This window comes from Amblyraja radiata, chromosome 6 (assembly GCF_010909765.2).
Source record: "Amblyraja radiata isolate CabotCenter1 chromosome 6, sAmbRad1.1.pri, whole genome shotgun sequence".
NCBI classification, from domain to species: Eukaryota; Metazoa; Chordata; class Chondrichthyes; order Rajiformes; family Rajidae; genus Amblyraja; species Amblyraja radiata.
Genome location: NC_045961.1, coordinates 62,109,217 through 62,127,745, shown reverse-complemented (window position 1 = coordinate 62,127,745; position 18,529 = coordinate 62,109,217).

The window sequence follows — 18,529 nt, the reverse complement described above, 5'->3', positions numbered from 1 at the left end:
TTGTTTCCATTACTGAGTAAAGCTATCCAACATACAACAACATGCTTTCATATGGAAAATAATTGTTGGGATATTTTGCAGGAAGCTATGAGGTCAGTTTTAACAATTTAATCCATACAAGTCGACACTTTCAATAATATAGTAATACCTTAGGCAAGCTCTGATAATGCCCTCCAATTCCATCCACTTGAAATTCAAAGTTTTGATCATTCATCATTCATGACATTAACTGCCAAGCCCCCAAATTCTGTAATTATATCCCTAGACTTGTTTATGGCTCAACCCCTTTTTCCTCCTTTCAGGTACTCCTTAAAGCTTACCTCTTGGATGAAGCTATTCTGAATCTCTGCCAGCATCTCTTCATGTGACGTTGCACCAAATTTAATTTGATAACTTCCCATGGATATTATATTTAGCCCATTGTACACATTGTTCAGTACGATATTCACTGCAATGCTATCTGATGTCTACCTTAATAAAGAAGGTGGAATCAACCTTAGATACTGGACTGATGGTACTGTTTTAATCAAAGGAAACTCTCAGCCGAAACCAAAGTATCAGAAACCATCTTATGGGACCTCTCTTTGCTGATGATGGTGCACTCAATACAAGCTCACAGGCTGATATACTGTAGAGTCATAGAGTGATACAATATGGAAACAGGCCCTTCGGCCCAACTCGCCCATACCAGCCAACAATGTCCCAGCTACCCTAGTCCCACTTACCTGTGCTTGGTCCATAACACTCCAAACCTGTCCTATCCAAGTACCTGTCCAACTGTTTCTTAAACGATGGGATAGTCCCAGCCACAATTACCTCTTCTGGCAGCTTGTTCCATACACCCACCTGTGTGAAAAAGTTACCCCTCGGATTCCTATTAAATCTTTTCCCCTTCACCTTGAACCTATGTCCTTTGGTCCTCAATTACACTACTCTGGGTAAAAGATTCTGTGCATCTACCCGATCTATTCCTCTCATGATTTTATATACCACTATAAAATCTCCCATCCTCCTCCTCTGCTCCATGGAATAGAGACCCAGCCTACTTAACCTCTCCCTATAGCTCACACCCTCTAGTCCTGGCAACCTCGTAAATCTTTTCTGAACCCTTTCAAGCTTGACAATATCTTTCCTATAACATGGTGCCCAGAACTGAACATAATATTCTAAATGCGGTCTCACCTACGTCTTATCCAACTGCAACATGACCTCCCAACTTCTATACTCAATACTCTGACTGATGAAGGCTAAAGTGCCAAAAGCCTTTTTGACCACCTTATCTACCTGTATCTCGACCTTCAAGGAGCCATACACTTGTACTCCTAGATCCCTCTGCTCTACAACACTACCCAGAGGCCTACCATTTACTGTGTAGATCCTGCCCTTGTTCGACGTCCCAAAATGCAACACCTCACACTTCTCTGTATTAAATTCCATCAATCATTCCTCTGCCCACCTGGCAAACCAATGCAGATCCTACTGCAATCGTCCACAACATTCTTCACTATCTGCAAAACCACTAACTTTTCTATCATCAGCAAACTTGCTAATCTTGCCCTGTACGTTCTCATCCAAATCATTGATGTAGATGACGAAGAGTAACGGGCCCAGCACCGAACCCTGTGGCACACCACTAGTTACAGGCCTCCATTCTGAGAAGCAACCTTTCACCATCACCCTCTGCTTCGTTCCATGGAGCCAATTTGCTAACCATTCAGCAAATTCAGCGGATATGCAGGAACACTTGGACACATTCCCCAGAGCCTGTGGCCTCACAATTAGGACAGAGAAAACACAAAATAGGCACCAACGTGCACTAAATACCACAAACACAGAACCGAACATCCCTGTGAATGACCAGAGGCTTTCAGGAATGAAGTTCACATATCTTGGTAGCACTTCCTCAAGATCAATGAATATTGAATGACAAAATCATAAACATGATATCAAAAGCCAGCTCTGCTTTGGAAGTCTGAAATGTGTAATGTGGGTATGAAGAGGTATCAGTCTAAAGACCAAATTGGAGGTGCATTACGCTATTCACATACCTGCCTTACTCTTATGAGAGTTCAAGAAGGAATTGCAGATGCTGGAAAATCGAAGGTACACAAAAAGACTGACCGACATTCACTATAAACCTACTGACTCCCATGGCTATCTGGACTACACTTCTTCCCATACTACCCCCTCCCCGGGCACTTTCCCTTGCAACCACAAGAGATGCTACACTTGTCGCTTTACCTCCCGCCTCAACTCCATTCAAGGACCCAAGCAGTTGTTCCAGGTGTGACAGAGGTTCACCTGCATCTCCTCCAAGCTCATCTATTGCATCCGCTGCTCTAGATGTCAGCTGATCTACATCGGTGAGACCAAGCGGAGGCTTGGCGATCGTTTCGCCGAACACCTCCGCTCATTCCGCATTAACCAACCTGACCTCCAGGTGGCTCAGCACTTCAACTCCCCCTCCCATTCCATATCCGACCTCTCTGTCCTGGGTCTCCTCCATGGCCAGAGCGAGCAAAACCGGAAATTGGAGGAACAGCACCTCATATTCTGTTTGGGGAGTCTGCATCCTGGGGGCATGAACATTGAATTCTCCCAATTTTGTTAGCCCTTGCTGTCTCATCCCCTTCCTATCTCTCCCTCAGCCCTCGGGCTCCTCCTCCTCCTTTTTCCTTTCTTCTCCCTTCCCCCCCCCCCCCCCCCCCCCCCCGGTAGGCCCAGCCTGAGAGTGGCTGAAGAAGCTGTGCAGACCGGCAGTGATCTCGGCCTGGCAGCGGCCAGCATGGTGGTGAAGTTCAGAGTGGTGGCCAAGGAGGTCTTCCACATCTGGGTCTTCTGGCAGCGATGGATATCAGCCTCGTGGCAGTCAGATGCGCAGCGCAATCCGACGGTGAAGCCTCCAGCCTGTGGGCAGTCGGTAGCGCAGCTGGGCTGAGGGGAGTAGGTGGAGGGTCTGATCTGAAGGCTGGCAAGCTTGTGATGTTTGGTGGCGGTTAGGTAAGTGAGGGTGCATTTATTGAAAGTGTGATTCAGCAGAAAATAAAGTAAAGCTGAGGTCCATTGCTGGTCTGGGGATGTGAGGCCGAGAGCTGTGAGAGAGAGGTTCTGGCGCATGCAGAGAGTGTAAAATGCAGGGCACAGAAGGAGAAATGTTGTGAGAAATGGTGGATGGAGTGTAGGTACCTGAAATCCTGATTGGGCCTGGAACTGGAGCTGGAATCTATGTGGCACAAGATGGTGGCACAAGCAAATGTTGAGGAAAGGTATATTCTGGTGAGAACATGGTCATAGAGCAGGAGAGCAGCAGGAGTCACAGAATCGTGTCATTTCAGACAGTTGGTTAGCCTTTTCAGACATTTGGCAGTCACGGGGGCGCAGCGGTAGAGTTGCTGCCTTAGAGCAAAATGCAGCGCCGGAGACCCGGGTTCGATCCCGACAATGGCCGCTGTCTGTACGGAGTTTGTACGTTCTCCCCGTGACCTGCGTGGGTTTTCTCCAAGATCTTCGGTTTCCTCCCACATTCCAAAGACGTACAGGTTTGTAGGTTAATTGGCTTGATTAATTGGCTTGATAAAAATGTAAAAATTGTCCGGTATAAAATTGTCCAACTTCCCTGGTGGACTCTACGGAGGTACAATGTACAAGGTACAAGGTACAAGCCTAATCATAGACCACAGAATGACTGATAATGTTGAGATCCCGTGTGTGAGTCTGGAATGAACTTACCATATTTTAGGACGCATTTCAGAACTTTATCTGCAACAAACGGTGCTGCATTTCGTAAAGGCGATACAGCTCTTATATTCTGTTATATTCTGCTTTTGAAAATAGAGCACTTTAAGTAATTCCCCTTGAGAATTGAAAATGTATTGGTCCAGATTGAGCCTGATCTGACCAGGCGCTTATTTTTGGTCCCATGAAATCTCCGAAGGTACACTGAACATTTGTGGCCTTGGATGAGAAATTGATAACTCAGCCTCAGTGTTGTTATTATCACAAGGATCCAAGTGGTCTGTAAGTGTGATAAATCCTCCAGCACTGCAGCCTGTTGTGTTTGTTGTGTTGTTGCATTTAATGTGCCCGTAAAGCTGCAGCGAGTAAGAATTTCATTGTTCCAGTCCTGGTGCATTTGACAGTTAAATACTTTTGAACTCTTGAACTCTTGAACTCTTGAACTCCTGAATTCTCCAACCTAAATATCATTGCAGCTATTTCAAAAAAAAAATTGTGCAATGGATTTACATACTATTTCAAAAATATTTAAACATAAAGAATTGTAAATTAATAAATCAAAAAATACATTGCACTGAAATATTAATTAATAAGCATTGAAATGAAAATAAACACATGCTTCTGTGAACTAGATTAAAGATTCCTTTCAAATAATGGATTCTTGCCATATATTTTGTTGTGATTGAAAGAGCTACTTGGAGTCCAAAGTTGTGGATAAAACAGGTCGTTTCATGCGTTGAAGTCATGCAGGGAAGATAGTGGTAGAATCTCTTGAAACTCTAAATGCATCGAGTTTTTATACCTTTTTAAGTACAAAGGCAGTATAGGCAAAATACAGTTTCAATGGTAATAAGGCATACCTTACCACAATAGTTTGGTAAATGTTTCCCTAAAATGATTTATCTACAACAGGAGCACATCTCAAGTGACAAGACCATGTTTGAAACATTGGGTAGTTCATATGTCTATTTGCCACCCAGGAGCTGCCTGACCTGCTCAGTTGCTCCAGCACATTTTTTTACGCCAGCATCTTCAGTCTCTTGTGGAATCAGGTTAGTTGTGTCAACATTCTAAAAGCTTCTGAGCCTAAAGAAAATGTAGATATCTGAAATTTTTGTTTTTACAGTAAAGTGAAGGATAGTACTCGAGAATCACACGCACACTCGCACACAGGTATTGGTTAATAGAACAAATATGATTAAAACCATGTGTGAGGTGCTAAGTGGCTAATAGCCAGACTGGCACCTTCCATAATCTCATTCTGGGCTTGGAGACACAGGCCCTTCTTTGTCTATTGTCTGAGAAATAATTGTGCAAAATAAGACCATCAGACATAGAAGCAGGATTAGGCCATTTGGCCCATCGAGTCTGCTCCACCATATGATCATGGCTGATCCATTTTATTCCATCTCAACTCCTGCCTTCTACTAACAAGCACTATAATTGGCTAGTATGAAATAGCCAATCTACATCTTTCCATGTAGAAACAAAAGAAACATTGGTGGTTAAGCAATATAGGTGGAATGTTAATAATACATTTGCAAAGTTACACAAAATCACCATATCTAACGGGTGGCCTGCAAACCCGTCCGGCCCGTGTGCGGTACGAATCCGCATCACCTCCTTTCACTGGAAAAGACGCCGGGGAGGGAAGTGGGGAAACAACCAGCGACCCGACAGGCAGGGAGGGGAATGGGATAGACGGGCTCGACGACAAGCGCCGCGGGGAGACGATAGGTGGCAGTGGGGACGCGGGACCGACTGTGGGAGGGTATACGAAACGTGAGACGTCAGGAAATGGAGTCGCGGGATGTGTTGACGGGATGTGTTCACTGGAAGGATATGTTGATGGTTGCGTCTCTAGACGACTACGTCTGCTTCGACCAGATCGGAGCGCGGCTCTTTGTCAGGGAAGTGGATGTGTCCCAGACATGCATAGCCCTTGCTAGTCTGGAGTCGGACAACTTGCCCACATGCAAGCGGTTTAAGTGGCTTGCTGGACTTGTCGAAGAATAGTTTCTGCATGTAACGTTTGAATTGTAGTTGTTTCTGAACTGCAGGTGGGGAACGAACAAGTGGCTGCAAAAGCTGCTGGGAGACAGGCAGGGGAGCACGGGTTTGTCGAGACATCAGTCATCGGGCTGGATAACCCAGTATGGGATCCCGTGCAATGTTCCTTAGGTTGAGCAAGTCTAGGTACACGTCTGATTTGGCAAGGTATGACCGCTCCATGAGTTGTTTTGCACTCCGAACAGCGCGTTCGGCAAGTCCGTTGGACTGTGGGAACTCAGGGCTGCTGGTAATATGTTGAAAGTCCCATTGTTTTGCAAAGTGTTTGAAAGCTTGGCTGGTGAACTGTCTGCCGTTGTCGGACTGGATATGTGCAGGTGAGCCGTGCACGGAGAGGTGATGCTGCAACTTCTCGATAACTGCTTCAGAAGTAGTGGTTTGAAGTAAATCGATTTCGAACCAGCCCGAGTAAGAGTTAACAAGAACCAGATAGTGTTTCCTATGCCACTCGAAGATGTCGGCGGCTAACGTGCACCACGGGAGAGGAGGGACCGGTGCCGCAGTAAAGGCTGCTTTTGCTGATGTGGCGTCAAACCTTTGCAGACGGCGCAAACTTTGTTTTTTTCGCGTTTGCATTTGGTCATTTCGGGCCAGTAAAACATTCTTTGCGCCCTTTGGAGGATTGCCTCCATGCCGGGGTAGCCCCATGGATGTCGTCAAAGTATTTGTCCCGAAGGGTGGCTGGGATCACTGCCTTGTGGCCCTTGACTTTAATTCCGTTCTCTAATACTAGTTCGTCGTGAACCAGGAAGTGTGGGCGGATTTCGAGCGGGGTGTTGTGTTGTTTATCTGGCCAGCCACGCCGGATGACTGCAGACAGCAATTGTAAAGTTTCATCAGCAGCCTTGTGTTCTAGTAGGCTGCTCAAACAATCAGTTGGCAGAAACAAAATCTTCATTACAGAGAATTGGTCCTGTTCAGAGAGTTGTTGTTCATTAGTTTTGCGCGGGGCTCTGGATAGCATGTCTGCTATGTGCATGTCTTTGCCTTTCTTATAGACGATGTTGAAATCAAATCGCTGCAGTTTCATCATCATTCGATGTAGTCGTGCTGCGACAGTGTGGAGGGGTTTGTTCAAAATAGTGACCAGTGGCTGGTGGTCAGTCTCGATAGTCCCAGACTTACCAACGATAAAGTCCTTGAATTTTGGCATCCAGAACCGAGAATACTACTGCGTTGCCTATCTGGGCAGCAACTTTTCTGTTGTTCGCATTGGGTAATGCGGGCGTTTGATGGCAGTGTTAAGGTCTCTGGGGTTGATGCATATACAGATCACCTACTTGTTTTTCTTTGTTGCAACCACCATGGTGGAAACCCAGTCAGACTGGTCAGTAACTTCAGCAATAACACCCATGGAGACCATACGCTTGAGTTCATTGTGTATTCTATCATGCATGGCATACGGAACACGATGTGGCGCTCGGACCAAAGGAGTAACTTTGGGATCATCAGCAATGTGATATTTGATAGGCAATTTGCCAAGCTCATCGTTAAACAATTCTTTGTATTGAGAGAGTAGCTGTTGAGTGGGCCCGTCAGCGAGACAGAGATTATGGACAGTGCGGCCAAAGTAAACCAGGCCTAGATTGTGGCATGCATTGATACTGAGCAAAGTCTCTGAATCTCCCTTAACAATATAGAACTGTAAGGTGTGGGTCTGTTCATCAATGGTGCACTTTAAATCAGCTTGTCCAAGTGGGTGTAGAACCTCCCCTGTAAGCCCGAAGCATTGCGGAGGCCTTATCAATATGTTCAGCATTACGAATTTTTTTAGACTCTCTTAATGAGATGACATTGTATTTGGCACCGGTATCAACCGTATGTGACCAGAGGCCTGTTATTCACAAACATGGTTACCTCAGGGTCAAGTTGCTCGTTAGACGAAGGGAGGAGAGAGTGGATGGCAGAACTGGTATCTGTACTCACTGAGAATGGAGCGTGGGATGGCAAGTCAGGCTCTTGGAAGTCATTATCAGTAAGCTCATGTTGAAGCAGGTGCAGGCTCGTCCTTGAGGCTGCAGGAGTCACACGGGCACGTCAGCACCGAGCAAAGTGGTTTAATTTCTTGCAGAAATTACAGGCTTTCCCGTAGGCAACACAATACTGATGACCCGTAGCATGGAAATAGTTGCAATTTTGACAACGAACAGCAGACCCGGTGCGGGGGTTGCGGGAGAAGAAGTCTGTAAGATTGACATTATGCTGCGAACGGTGACCAAAGGGCACAGAGTCAGTGGGGAGATGATATTTCAGAAATCCGACAGGCATGCTCTGTTTGTTCAAGGTCAAGTCAGTATTACAAAGAAGCTCACCTCGTAGCTTGCTATCAAGCATTCCCCTCCCTACCAATCTTTGCACATCCCCAATACTTTTATCTCGTCACTTTAATTTCATGTTTCATGTATTTTGTGTTTTTATGACTGTTTGCAGATCAATTTCCCTCCTGGGATAAATAAAGTTCTATTGTATCATATCATATCATATCATATATTAAGGGGAAATATTCAGTTGTTGTGGCCTATGTTATTATCAACAATATATGTAGGACAAGGAATGAGGTTTTGTTCAAGGAATTTGTAAAGTTAGGGACAAAATTAAAAATCAGAATCAAAATTAGGAGTAAACGGGTCCTTTTCACAATGGCAGGCAGTGACTAGTGGGGTACCGCAAGGCTCAGTGCTGGGACCCCAGCTATTTACAATATATATTAATGATCTGGATGAGGGAATTGAAGGCAATATCTCCAAGTTTGCGCATGACATTAAGCTGGGGGGCAGTGTTAGCTGTGAGGAGGATGCTAGGAGACTGCAAGGTGACTTGGATAGGCTGGGTGAGTGGGCAAATGTTTGGCAGATGCAGTATAATGTGGATAAATGTGAGGTTCTCCATTTTGGTGGCAAAAACAGGAAAGCAGACTATTATCTAAATGGTGGCCGACTAGGAAAAGGGGAGATGCAGCGAGACCTGGGTGTCATGGTACACCAGTCATTGAAAGTGGGCATGCAGGTGCAGCAGGCAGTGAAGAAAGCGAATGGTATGTTAGCTTTCATAGCAAAAGGATTTGAGTATAGGAGCAGGGAGGTTCTACTGCAGTTGTACAGGGTCTTGGTGAGACCACACCTGGAGTATTGCGTACAGTTTTGGTCTCCAAATCTGAGGAAGGACATTATTGCCATAGAGGGAGTGCAGAGATGGTTCACCAGACTGATTCCTGGGATGTCAGGACTGTCTTATGAAGAAAGACTGGATAGACTTTGTTTATACTCTCTAGAATTTAGGAGATTGAGAGGGGATCTTATAGAAACTTACAAAATTCTTAAGGGGTTGGACAGGCTAGATGCAGGAAGATTGCTCCCGATGTTGGGGAAGTCCAGGACAAGGGGTCACAGCTTAAGGATAAGGGGGAAATCCTTTAAAACCGAGATGAGAAGAACTTTTTTCACACAGAGAGTGGTAAATCTCTGGAACTCCCTGCCACAGAGGGTAGTCGAGGCCAGTTCATTGGCTATATTTAAGAGGGAGTTAGATGTGGCCCTTGTGGCTAAGGGGATCAGAGGGTATGGAGAGAAGGCAGGTACGGGATACTGAGTTGGATGATCAGCCATGATCATATTGAATGGCTGTGCAGGCTCGAAGGGCCGAATGGCCTACTCCTGCACCTAATTTCTATGTTTCTATGTTTCTAAAATGGTAATAATCTCTGGATTGTTACCTGAGCCACAAGCAAATTGGCATAGGGCCAATGAGATTAAAGGGTTAAACATGTGGCTCCAAGATTGGTGTGGGAGACGTGAGTTTGAATTTGTGGGACATGAGCATCAGTATTGTTAAGATTGAGATAGAGTGAAAAACTCTACATGCCATCTAGTCAAATCATCTATATAACCAAAAGTCTCATCTTGACCACTTCCTGTCTGCGCTGTATATCGATTTTAGAAAAAAACGCGACCATATATCGCTATGATTTTTGGCCATCTTACTCACATTCCTCCTCTGCTGAGGCAGCACCGAGGATTTTTCCAATCAATGAAAAATAATAAAGTTATGAATGTTTAAAAAATCTTGAGATCAGCTGATTGGTCCTCTCGCCTGTCAATTATCAGGATGAAGGTAATGCCCTTTCTGGGGGGGGGGGGGGGGGGGGGGGGTCAGGACTACAAAACCCCGGATGCCTGGACATGAGTCAGTCACTCTGGAAGCGGGAAAGGATACAACAGTGATTCTGCTGTGAGTCAACAGAACTGTGAGTCTACTGAAAGGTGAATCTGCAATGTACTTGCAATAAATGATTTGTTAGCCTTTAATGAAAATGAGATGAGTTGTTTGGTCTGCCCTGTGCTTGAAACTGAAATGGCAATGGAAATGAAATGAAATGTAAATGAGATGAGTTGTTTGGCTTGCCCTGTGCTTGAAACTGAAATGGCAATGGAAATGAAATGAAATGAAAATGAGATGAGTTGTTTGGCCTGCCCTGTGCTTGAAACTGAAATGGCAATGGAAAAGAAATGAAATGAAAATGAGATGAGTTGTTTGGCCTGCCTTGTGCTTGAAACTGAAATGGCAATGGAAATGAAATAAAATGAAAATGAGATAAGTTGTTTGGCCAGCCTTGTGCTTGAAACTAAAATGGCAATGGAAATTAAATTAAATTAGTTGTTTGGCCTGCCTGAAACCACTCATTTAGCCCCAAAAGGCCCCTATTATCAAATAAACCAGTCCCTTTTGTCCAAACTCTCCTTATAAGCACAGGAAGAGTATTTTGGCCCCATAGGCCCATGGCAGGCCAGGAAGAGTCCTGAAAAAGTACCTTTCACTGAGACTTCACTCAGATTTTTTTTAAAGAGTCTCTTCAGCCCATCAGGCCTGTACTAGCCCAGGAGGACTCCCTTCGGTACATCAATAAGTATTCCCCCAGCAAGTATTAAACCTCACCCCAGTATTTATCTCCCTCCCTTCATTGGCTCTCTGTGAGATCCAGGCCAGGATAGACTTTCCTCCTTCATTGTTGTGATCTACAGAAATAGATGAAAAGTGTTTAAAATTGTTTCTCCACCCTCTCCCTCTTCTCTCTCACAGAGTCTGTCACCTGTTTTGGGAACATTTTCTGGCCAACCCACCAGGCCTGAGTGATTGAGCTGCCAGCCCACCAGGCCTGAGTGACTGAGCTGCCAGCCAGAAAGAGCTCCCCCCCCCCCACTGGACATCAATATTGGAATTGGCGGATAGGTGGAATATAGTGTTGGGGACCAGCCATCCCGTGTGAACATGGGACCCAACAGGTCCCACTTAGTCTAGTACTATAATATAGCAGTCTATACGATAACAAAGTGCAGTATTGTTGGAAATCCTCTTAGATTTACATTTGGAATGGCGATTTAAAAGAATGGAATGATAGTAGTGAATGATAGTAAATTCCATGTTAAAAATATTTGCTCATATTAAAGGATGTTGACAGGCTTAATGTGGAAAGGATATTTTCTCTTGCAGGAGAATGTGAAACAAATTTCACTTATCAAAATTAAAGGGTCACCCATTTAAGATAGAGATGAAGTAAAACATTATCTCTTCACAGTGAGTTATGAGATTTGGGAACTCCTGCTTAAATTATGGTGAATATTTTCAAGGCACGGATAAATAAATTCTTGCTTAGTATGGGGGTCGGTCTTACTATCAGATCAGCAGTAATCTTATTAAATGGTGGGACAGTCTGAGGGTCTGAGTTGCTTATTGCTGCTTCTAATTCATATATTTGTGCTTTTGTATGCTTGAACCTCCATTGTGTTCAAGGCTAAGGATGCAATTGGGCGGAAAATGTAACTGTTCCTGATGTACTATAATGTGAATGAATCACCAGGCCTTCTTTACTTTTCTCTGGGAAACATAAATATCTGCAATGCTTCAAGGAATACTGCCCAAACACTTCGTAAAATCATTCCAATTCTTTATTTTTACACATTATGCTGCTACAGTATCCTGTTCTATTATTTAGTTCTTATGTACAAATGTATCCATAAATACATCTCACACTGGTGAGGCTTTGGGCTTCCATTTGAAGTCCCATAGAGGGCTAATTATTTAGCCAGAGTATGCTGATGTACACATGAGACACGCGGGTATGATTATTTGAGGAACTGCATATTATGGCTCCAGTACAGGAAAAGTCCAAACTATTATCTTCTATTTAAATTTAGAGTACCTGAGTGTTTTATCATTATCGTGTTCAAATTGTAGTTTAATATCTATAATGTTAGTCCTCCTGTCTTGAAAATAAATCTATAATCTATCTGGATAATGTACAATTTGTAAATTAAACAATCTACCTTTTGATGCATGCTTAAACTATCTTCATGGAAATTGGATGAATTTGCGGATTAAAATATTGCCTTTTTAATGTAATGCCAAAATTAATTCAGTCAGAAGAGTTGATAATAAGTGGTCTATGAAAAATAATGCAGACTATACCAAGTTCAAAATATGCTTACAATCATTGTAGACACATTATATACATTACATTATTTTGCAATAAATAGCATTCCCATTTGGAGAAGACGTTACAATTATGAATCTGGGAAACAGAATATCATGTTAGGACAGCTGGGGCAAGTCTTAATATATATATATGTGTGTGTTTTTTTGTGTATATATAGACACAAAATGCTGGAGTAACTCAGCCGGTGAGGCAGCATCTCTGGAGAGAAGGAATTGGCGACGTTTCGGGTCGAGACCCTTCTTCAGACTGATGTCAAGGGAGGGGGCGGGACAAAGATAGAATGTAGTCAGAGACAGTAAGACTAGTGGGAAAACTGAGAAGGGGGAAGGAGATGGAGAGAGAAAGTGTTATGTATGTAATGTAATTAACATATTTGATGTCTTGCGCAATGGTACGCATGCGCGGGAGGAGACTTAAGGTGGCGTTCAGAATAAAGAAGCTTTGTTAGTTTACTCCTGTGTCCGAGTGTTATTGAAAAACCATTCCAAGCAACAAATACACAACAGAAAGCAAGGGCAATCTGAAGTTAGAGAAGTCAATGTTCATACCGCTGGGGTACCGCTTGGGAACTACCCAATCAAAATATGAGGTGCTGTTCCTCCAATTTGCGCTGGGCCTCACTGACAGTGGAGGAGGCCCAGGACAGAAAAGTCAGATTGCGAATGGGAGGGGGAGTTGAAGTGCTGAGCCACCGGGACGTTAGGAAGTTAAGACGGACTGAGCGGGGGTGTTCAGTGAAATGATTGCCGAGCCTGCGCTAGGTCTCGCCGAAGTAGAGAAGTTGACACCTGGAAAAGCGGATACAGAGATGAGGTTGGAGGAGGTGCAAGTTAACCTTTGCCTCACCTGGAAAGACTGTTTGGGTCCTTGGAGGGAGTCGAGGCAGGAGGTAAAGGGACAGGTGTTTCATCTCCTGCGGTTGCAGGGGAAAGTACCTGGGGAAGGGGTGGTTTGGGTGGGAATGGATGAGTTGACCAGGGAGTTTCGGAGGGAACGGTCTCTGCGGAAAACAGAAAGGGGTGGAGATTGGAAGATGTGGTGAGTAGTGGGATCCCATTAAAGGTGGCGAAAATATTTGAGCATTATATGCTGTATGTGACGGCTGATGGGGTGGAAGGTGAGGACAAGGGGGACTCTGTCCTTGTTCCGAATGGGGGGAGGGGGAGTAAGAGAGGAGCTGCGGGATATCAAGGAGACCCTAGTGAGAGCCTCATCTATAATGGAAGAGGGGAACCCCCATTTCCTAAAGAATTAGGAAATCTCCAATGTCCTGGTATGGAACACATCATCCTTGACGCAGATGAGGCATAGACAGAGGAATTGGGAGTAGGGGATAGAGTCTTTACAGGAAGCAGGGTGAGAAGAAGTGTAGTCAAGATAGCTATGGGAGTCAGTAGGTTTGTAGTAAATGTCGGTCAATAGTCTGTTCTATATATCTATATAGGAAGTGTATACATATATCTATATATAGGAAGTAAGTTGATTGTTGATTTATAAGATAGATAGATAGATAGATAGATAGATAGATAGATAGATAGATAGATAGATAGATAGATAGATAGATAGATAGATAGATAGATAGATAGATAGATAGATAGATAGATAGATAGATAGATAGATAGATAGATCCTTTATTGTCATTCAGACCTTTCGGTCTGAACGAAATTATGTTGCCTGCAGTCATACACAGAATCATTAATAACAAAACATACAATAAACACAAATTAAACATCCACCACAGTTAGTTCACCAAGCACATCCTCACTGTGATGGAGGCAAAGTCTTAGTCTCCGTCTCTTCCATCCTTGTTCTCCCTCTGCGCTGAGGTGATCGATCAAGGCCGAAGATGCCGCTCTCCAGTCCAGCGGACCTCCGTGGTGATGTCGCCACCGCCGAAAGCCGGAACGCCGTCTCCGCTCTGAGACGGCCCGCCACAGCATCAGCTCCGGGCAGCCGCCCCAGCTCCAGGCCGCTGCCCCAGCTCTGGGTCCCGCAGTCTCCGCTCCGGGTCCCGCAGTCTCCGCTCCGGGTCTCGCAGTCTCCGCTCTGGGCCACTGCCCCAGCTCCGGGTCCCGCAGTCTCCGCTCCGGGCCGCTGCCCCAGCTCCGAGTCCCGCAGTCGCCGCTCCGGGTCCCGCAGTCTCCGCTCCAGGCCGCTGCCCCAGCTCAGGGTCCCGCAGTCTCCGCTCCTGGCCGCTGCCCCAGCTCCGGGTCCCGCAGTCTCCGCTCCAGGCCGCTGCCCCAGCTCCGGGTCCCGCAGTCTCCACTCCGGGCCGCTGCCCCAGCTCCGGGTCCCGCAGTCTCCGCTCCGGGCCGCCGCCCCAGCTCCGGGTCCCGCAATCTCCGCTCCGGGTCCCGCAGTCTCCGCTCCGGGTCCCGCAGTCTCCGCTCCGGGTCCCGCAGTCTCCGCTCCGGGTCCCGCAGTCTCCGCTCCGGGCAGCTGCCCCAGCTCCAGGTCGCTGCCCCAGCTCCGGGTCCCGCAGTCTCCGCTCCGAGCCCCGCTGCATCAGCTCCAGGCCGCCGCCGAAAGCCAGAACGCCACAGCAGCAAGTCGGGCCACCGCTGCCTTAGCCCCGAAGATGGCCAGCCTCTCGTTGGTGAGTCCTGGCTGGCTCTGCCTCCAGAGCCTCGGGGTCGGTCGCAGGTTGGAGGCCGCCAGCTCGGCCATTAGGCCTCAGCGCAGACGGAGGCAGAGAAGGGGGATACGACATGAAAAAGTCGCATTCCCCCGAAGGAAGAGACAGAGAACATGTTTCACCCCCTCTAACACAACCCAACAAACTAAAACTTAACCAAAACAAGACAAAAAAAACAACAGAAAAAAGTAAAAACAGACGGACTGCAGGCGAGCCGCAGCTGTTAACAGCGCCGCCACTTCCGGTTTAACAAACTAAAAGGTACATTTTTCTCAGTCTTATACTGAGCCCTAGCAATGCTTTACACAAAGATTGTAAACTGCCTTCACCTCATTACTTCGATGAAGACAACATTCACCTTCTCTAACATAGAGTTTATTTCTGCATCTTTTCAAGAATGAATATGCAAATTAAACTGTTCAGCATAAATGTCAGAAATCACTTGAGCCATATTCTCTGAAATACAAATTGATAAAGGTTATGTTGCAAATTTCGCCATGCTACTATAATATAAATGCATTGTGCATTAGATACTGCACATAAAATCACAATGTTAAAGGGAAAAATAAAATATTTCTGTTCCTTAGCTTGAGCATTATATTAACATTTCAACAGAGACGACAATTCAATATATTTCATTGACAATAATCCATATTAGGTTGACATATGAAAAGTTAATAATTAACACAAATCTTCATTTCCTTTCATGCTTACTTGATTTAAAAACAACTCTGCTCCATTTTGTGCATTTCTTAATTATTATTAATTGACTATTAAATCACCCAAAGCAAGAATCCATTTTATCTCATTTGAATATGATTTGTTACTACAAAACTAATGTTTAATTAATTTAATTATATATTGTCCTAGACTAAGTGGGACCCATTTGGTCCCATGTTGACACAGGATGGCTGGTCCCCCAGCATAATATTCCACCTCTCCACCAATTCCAATATGGGTGGCCAGTGGGGGGGGGGGCTCTTTCTGTAGCGCTAGTATGGGTGTTGTGGGCCGAAGGGACTGGTTTCCAGAGGGCTAGTATGGACATTGTGGGCCGAATGGATTATTGGGTTGGCAGCTCAGTCACTCAGGCCTGGTGGGCTGGCAGTTCAGTCACTCAGGCCTGGTGGGCTGGCAGCTCAGTCACACAGGACTGGTGGGCTGGAAGCTCAGTCACTCAGGCCTGGTGGGCAGGCAGCTCAGTCACTCAGGCCTGGTGGGCTGGCATCTCAGTCACTCAGGCCTGGTGGAATGGCAGCTCAGTCACTCAGGGCCGGTGGACTGGCAGCTCAGTCACTCAGGGCCGGTGGGCTGGCAGCTCAGTCACTCAGGGCTGGTGGGCTGGCAGCTCTGTCACTCAGGCTGGAGGGTGGAGAATCAATTTTAGACATTTTTCATCTATTTCTGCAGATCACAGCAATGAAGGAGTAAAGTCTATCCTGGCCTGGATCTCACAGGGATCCAGTGAAGGGAGGTGACAAAATACTGGGGTGAGGTTTAATACTTGCACAGGGAACACTTACTGATGGGCCAAAGCGACTTCTCCTGGGTTAGTACAGCCTGATGGGCTGAAGGGACTAAAAACAAATCGGAGTGCAATATCAGTGAAACACATGTTTTCTGGACTTTTCCCAGCCCTTTTGGGCCAAAATGCTCTTCCTGGGCTAATACGGGCATTTTGGGCAAAAGTGGCTGGTTCCTCGGCTAATAGGGGACTTGTGGGCCGAAACGAGTGGTTTCAGGTAGGCCAGACAACTCATTTAATTTCATTTCCATTTCAATTTCAAGCACAGGGCAGGCCAAACAAATGTCATTTTCATTTCATTTCATTTCATTTCCATTGCCATTTTAGTTTCAAGCACAGGGCAGGCCAAACAACTCATCTAATTTTCATTTCATTTCATTTCCATTGCCATTTCAGTTTCAAGCACAGGGCAGGCTAAACAACTCATCTCATTTTCATTTCATTTCATTTCCATTGCCTTTTCAGTTTCAAGCACAGGGCAGGCCAAACAACTCATCTCATGTTCATTTCATTTCATTCCATTTCCATTGCCATTTCAGATTCAAGCACAGGGCAGGCCAAACAACTCATCTCATTTTCATTTTCATTTTCATTTTCTTTTCATTTCATTTCCATTGCCATTTCAATTTCAAGCACAGGGCAGGCCAAACATCTCATCTCATTTTCATTTCATTTAATTTCCATTGCCATTTCATTTTCAAGCACAGGTCAGGCCAAACGTCTCATCTCCTTTTCATTTCATTTAGTTTCCATTGCCATTTCAGTTTCAAGCACAGGGCAGGCCAAACAAATCATCTCAGTTTCATTTCATATCATTTCCATTGCCATTTCAATTTCAAGCACAGGGCAGGCCAAACAACTCATCTCATTTTCATTTCATTTCATTTCCATTGCCATTTCAGTTTCAAGCACAAGGCAGGCCAAACAACTAATTTTATTTTCATTAAGGGATAACAAATAATTTATTGCAAGTACATTGCAGACTCACAGTTCAGTAGACAGGAAGTGTTCAAGATGAGACTTTTAGTTATATAGATATCAGAGAAATACACTCAGAGCATTTACATATCATCAAGTAAACTGAACATTTTCATGTTGTTTAATTTATGGTAACTTATCGTTAATAGTCACATTTTTTAAAGACGAATAAACATCCAAAAGACAGTACATATTCGATATCATGCTATTCTACAACTTTTTTTTGATGGAACAAGCCTGTTTTATTTACTAAGTGTGATTACTATCTAAATGGGGTGGGAGATTGCAACCTTCTCGTGGTCTGCCCTGTTTCATTGAATGCAATCAACCTGGCGTGCACAATCAAATAAGATCAAATAGAACAATAGAACAAGTTGTTCCACAACTTTATGCTGTGCACGCCATATACAAGAAGAAGACTATCTAAATACTGGTGGAACAATTTTTTAATAAACATATAAATAATGAAAGAACTATTTTTGTAGGGATCAGTTGGGACCTTGCTTCAAACTGATAGGTGTAGGGGGAGGGCCTTACATCACCCGGCGCGGCTTTAAATGGCCGTGGGACTTGCTAGCGCCCGCCGGGGGCTTTGACTTTGACTTCGGGAGAAGAATGGAGAGCAGGGAAGAGACAAGATCTTGCCTTCCATCACAGTGAGGAGGAGATTCACTGTGATGGATGTTTGTGTAAATTGTGTTAGTGTGTGTCTTGGTTCTTTTCTTGTATGACTGCAGAAACCAAATTTCGTTTGAACTTCATGTGAGGTTCAAATGACAAATAAACGGTATTGTATTGTATTGTATTGTATTGAAAGCTGGAAAATAGAGGTGGGGGCACAACAAGGCCTGTCAAGTGATAGGTGAATACATGTGAGGGGGATTGATTGGCATATGGGTGGAGTAAGTAACAAACGGTTAAGGTGAATAGGAGAGAAAGTGGCATCAGACAAGAAGAGTAGAAGCAAAATAAAATATAAAGCCACAGGGAAGCATATCCACCCATCTGCCAATCAATCCCCCCTTACCCACCGCCACCTATTTTTCCAGCTATAACCCCCCCCCCCCCCTCCCCTCTCCTATAAGACTGATGAAGG